The following is a 5372-nucleotide window of genomic DNA, read 5'->3' as shown; positions in this document are numbered from 1 at the left end:
TATGAGTTTCAGAGCTTCTACCAAATTAATGATACAAACCAAAAGAGAATCTAATTGTACATATCTTTCTTATATATACAGTTTTATTAGATAAATCCAATAGCATTAAATGCATGGGCTGGGGAAAAAAAAACACAAACAAACAAACACATTTGGTTTGTACTTTCATATATTTTATTGACAATGAAATCTGTGTGTCAGTAAAAGTACAAATGTTGCATCAAAGATATAAAATGGTGAATAAAAAATAGCCTCGTTCTAAAGTTAGTCCATAGTGGAGACAGGAAGTGAAAACTTAGACCTTTAGAAATGCCTTCCAAGGAAAGCTTGGCTTACAATGCCAAAGTTAAACACTTGCTCACTATGAGCTCTTACTCACATCCTGCACCCCTTGCATATCAGCTAGGGAGCCTGGGGAGCCCTGGCTCTGCATGATGTCTCTCCTGCACCCCTGGTGTGTCCTCTTCAAGTGACAGAACTGCTACATGGGGTGGGGTTTGTCTTGTCCCCGTTCCACAGTGCAGAGATCCACTCCCAGGCATGCCAAGTTTATTTAATTTAGATTGTCTTTTCATTTTTTGTATGTGTGTACCTGCAAAAGGGATGGGCTGCATCCTAGGAGGTTTGGGTTTTTTTTTCTCCCATAGATTTGAAGGGAGATGACAGCTATAAAATAGGTAAGTGGCAGGGCAAATTTTGCAGCTTCTATGCCTGGAGTCTGATTTTGGGAGAAGCAATGATCTCAGGACACTGCCTTCCTGGGCAGGAACAGCTCTGATAGAGCATTCTCTAGTGACCTCTCTGGTAGGGGGGGATTCACTGAGTTCAAATACCCTCCTGTGCATATTTTCCATATCTACTAATCTGGATCATTAAGCCATACAAGAAATTTGCACAATACCTCCCTGACAGCAGAAATTACGTGTTGCAGCTTCATTCTTTATTTGTTAAGCTCCTCAGATGTTAACTCTTTCAGGCACGGTTAATACCTGGTTTTTAGGCAGACAAACCCACCCCTGCTTCCTTGCCAGACTTGTGATCTTTTCCTCCTGTGAGAGTATCAGCACCAATAACAATCACCGCTTATTACTAAACACTCATACATCCTAGATGAATTAACCTGGCAAATTTGGTGGCTTGCAGCAAATAGCACATTGACCCATTTGTTGGTGTGAGAAACTTCTTTGCTGGCAGGAAAAATGCACCTCATGGGTTTTGGCAGTCATGTTGCTTGTGTCTCTTTGGTGATAGTAAGGTGATCCTTTGTCTGCTATGTGCATCACATCTACCTCTGGGCCTCTGAAGTATAACACCTGCAAGACAACTATAGCTGACAGTGTTTGGTCCCTCCTTGAGGAGGTGCCTCTCACTGAGTGAGCTGGGTCACAATGGCGTTTGTAGGGTTAACCCATGCAGTTTAGGAGAACACAGCTTTGCCTTCTGAGAAGTTTGTAGGACTTCCCTATAAGACGCAGTGTATTAAGTGGTTTGAGGCACATATGAATTTAGAGTAACTTTTTTCAAACGAACATCTCACAGAGACAGGAGGATTTTCTGTTAGGATTCCCATGTTAGAGGTAAGAGCGCAGAGACATTACCAAATACAACTGCTACCTGAAGCTGTCAAATGTGTTCATATCAGAAATCAAAACACATACACAGGCTTTTTCCTGCTGCCCTTTGCAAAATTAATAAATACATCCAAACTTCTGGCACTGCTACTAGCCTTTTTACATATGAAACATTTCACGTACATTCTGTTCTGGTGCTATGATGCTATGATGCTATGCAAAACGAAGCACAGTCTGAAAGGTCAGAAACATGTCTTTGTCACATCTCAGCACGTTCTGGTTGCCCACAGACAGCAGCAACTGATAAGTAACATTGACATTTCTTTGGAAAGTCATAGTTTTAAATTATCTCTATGGTCCTTCTCAGACTGCTGTAGTGTTTAAGACACTGATTAAAAAATGTAAAATTCAAAAAGAATAAACATTAAAAAGGAAAGTGAGACTCAGCTCACACAGCATTGCATCTGATCTCCTCACCCAGGCTTTCCTGGAATTTGGGCTGGCTGGCTGTGAGGAAGGTAGTGCTGAGTTCTGTGCTCCCATTCTGCACTGAGACATAGCACCCAGCCAATTCAAGCACCCAGCTTCCAGATAAGGCTGGTATCTGCCAGCCTGTCCCACAGTATGTCTTCAGCTATCTGCAGAAGGGCACACTGGTGTAGAAGTTTTCTCTCTGAAGCAGTAGATCTCCAGTCTTCTAGATATCGCCCATTAGTTAGATATGAGATGCTTGTTTACTTTTATATCTTTCAATCACCAGTGACTTTTCCTAAGCATCCCTTTGGCCTTTAACTATACTTCAGAGGAAGCTAGAAATAGCCTTGAAATATAGCCCTTTATCACTAACTGGTCAAAGTGTGCAAACATTAGACCAAGATTACTATTAAAGGTCCTGTTTTGTTCCTGCAGAGTTGGTCATATGGGCAGCTGCTGGGAAAAAGCAGTAAGAGTCAGGAACTGTTGAAATGCCTCACCATAGGAAATCCCTTGTGCAAGTATCTGCCTATATGTCTATTCCAACCACACTACCCAAGTCTTGGAAGGCAGACACACGGGCTGTGAGAATGAAGACCTTGGGCCCACTGTAGGATAGGATCTGGTTCTTAAAAACCTGAACATGCACAAGTCCATGGGACCTGATGAAATCCATCCGTGGGTTCTGAAGGAGCTGCCAAATGAAGTTGCTAAGCCATTGCCAATCATATTTGAAAAATCATGGCAGTCAGGTGAAGTTCCCGACAACTGGAAAAAGGGAAATATAACCCCTGTTTTCAAGAAGGGGAAAATTAATGACCCGGGGAATTACAGACCAGTCAGTCTCACCTCTGTGCCTGGCAAAATCTTGGAGCAGATTCTCCTGGAAGGCATGCTAAGGCACATGAAAAACAACAAGGTGCTTGGTGACAGCCAGCATGGCTTCACTAAGGGAAAATCCTGCCTGAGCAATTTGGTGGCCTTCTATGATGGGGCTACAGAACTGATGGACAGCAGTAGAGCAGTTGATGTCATCTACCTGGATTTGTGTAAACTGTTTAACACTGTCCCACACGACATCCTTGTCTCTAAATTGGAGAGACATCACTTTGATAGGTGGACCACTTGGTGGATAAAGAACTGGCTGGTTGACTGCACACAAAGAGTTGTGGTCAATGGCTCAATGTCCAGCTAGAGACCAGTAATGAGTGATGTCCCTCAGGGATCGGTGTTGGGACCGGTCTTGTTCAACATCTTTTTCGCTGACATGGACAGTGGGATTGAGTGCGCCCTCAGCAAGTTTGCCGATGACACCAAGCTATGTGATTCGGTTGATACGCTAGAGGGAAGGAATGCCATCCAGAGGGACCTTGACATGCTTGTGAGGTGGGCTGATGCCAACCTCATGAAGTTTAACCATGCCAAGTGCAAGGTCCTACACCTGGGTTGGAGCAATCCCAGGCACAGCTACAGGCTGGGAAGAGAAGAGATTCAGAGCAGCCCTGTAGGGAAGGACTTGGGGGTTCTGGTTGATGAGAAAATGAACATGAGCCGGCTTCAGTGTGTGCTCGCAGCCCAGAAAGCCAACCGTATCCTGGGCTGCATCAAAAAGAGCTTGACCAGCAGATCAAAGGGACTGATCCTGCCCCTCTACTCTGCTGTCATGAGACTTCACCTGGGGTATTGTGTGCAGTTCTGGTTTCCTCAACATAAAAAGGATGTGGAACTGTTGGAACAAGTGCAGAGGAGGGCCACGAGGATGATCAGGGGACTGGAGCACCTCCCGTATGAAGACAGGCTGAGAAAGTTGGGGCTGCTCAGCCTGGAGAAGAGAAGGCTGTGTGGAGACCTCACAGCAGCCTTCCAGTATCTGAAGGGGGCTTATAAGGATTCTGGAGAGGGACTCTTCATTAGGGACTGCAGTGACAGGACAAGGGGTAATGTGTTAAAACTTAAACAGGGGAAGTTTAGATTGAACATAAGGAGGAAATTCCTTCCTGTTAGGGTAGTGAGGCACTGGAATGGGTTGCCCAGGGAAGTTGTGAATGCTCCATCCCTGGAGGTTTTCAAGGCCAGGTTGGACGAAGCCTTGGGTGACATGGTTGAGTGTGAGGTGTCCCTGCCCATGGCATTGGGGTTGGAGCTGGATGATCTTAAGGTCCTTTCCAACCCTAACTATTCTGTGATTCTATGTGTTCTTAAGACGGTGAGACTGGAACAACAGTCATTCAGCTGCACTGACTGTAATGTTAGCACTATTCATTTGTGGTATGAACCTTCAAAACCCAGTCCTATATTTGCTTATGCCAAATACGCTCTTTTCTGACCTTATAAGGCCCTTTATGAGAGCTCATTGGCTTTCTTCTGTTTATTTAATTCTCTTTTGGTACTGGATGCCTTTTAAACACCACATCTTTTCAAGTCTGTCACTGTAAGGAGTGTATTATTTACCTGTCAGTGGCAAGGACCCAATGCTTAATGAAGAAGGTCATACAGCTGAAATGGAAGGAAGGTTGTCACTGCTAGCTGCTTGCAAAGCCACAGATTCAAGCTCTTCTGTTACACATCGGCTTCAAGCAATCAGTACCAGTTAACCTTTAACTCCATAAACAAATATCTTCTCTCATCCCTGTCCATCTTTCCAAGACAGCTTAACATCCCTGTCAACAACCCAAATCATTTATCCCCAAGACGGAAAAATGACAAATAATGATGGACAAAAGACAGAAATTGCAAGTCATTCTGGCAGTGGACAGGGAGAGATAATTTGGTTTGTATAGATGGGCAGAGAGCATGTTTTAGAATGAAAAAAAATCAGCGTGCTCTTGAAAGGGAGGGTTGGAAAAACACCTGACAAGGGAGAGCAAGCAGAAGCCCTTCCCTTGGAGATACTGAGTCCCTGGCCATGGGACGGGATGAGGGGGTGTCACATGAACCACAGTTGGGTCTGGAGGGAGGCAAGGACAATCTGATCAGCAGACCTAATGCTCTGTGTAGGATGTGACACCTACATAAAGCCCTGGGAAGGAGAAGAGGACTGCTTCCACATTTCAGTCAGCCCTTGAAGAAGGAGGGAAGCAGGGTTTTTTTTGTCAAAAGCTCACTGTGGAGAGAGGGCAAGGATGTACTGATGCATACCTCTGATTCCCATCCCTCCTAACCAAAGGAAGAGCTTCCCTGTTTAGCACCCTCCATCCTAAGCCACCAGATTTTCTGTTTTTCTGGATTGCCTGGAGCCAAAGGAGAACAGGTTGAAATACTCATCCTCTCCTCTTCAAAGCCATCAAATCTTGAAAGAGCAGTACTGTGTTAAACCCTCTCCACCCA

The sequence above is a fragment of the Neopsephotus bourkii genome, unplaced genomic scaffold (assembly GCF_033783945.1).
Source record: "Neopsephotus bourkii isolate Nb327-2 ecotype Australia unplaced genomic scaffold, CSIRO-AGI_Nbou_v1 NB_1767, whole genome shotgun sequence".
Lineage (NCBI taxonomy): Eukaryota > Metazoa > Chordata > Aves > Psittaciformes > Psittacidae > Neopsephotus > Neopsephotus bourkii.
The sequence above is the reverse complement of the archived record's forward strand: the minus strand, read 5'-3'. Positions refer to the sequence as shown.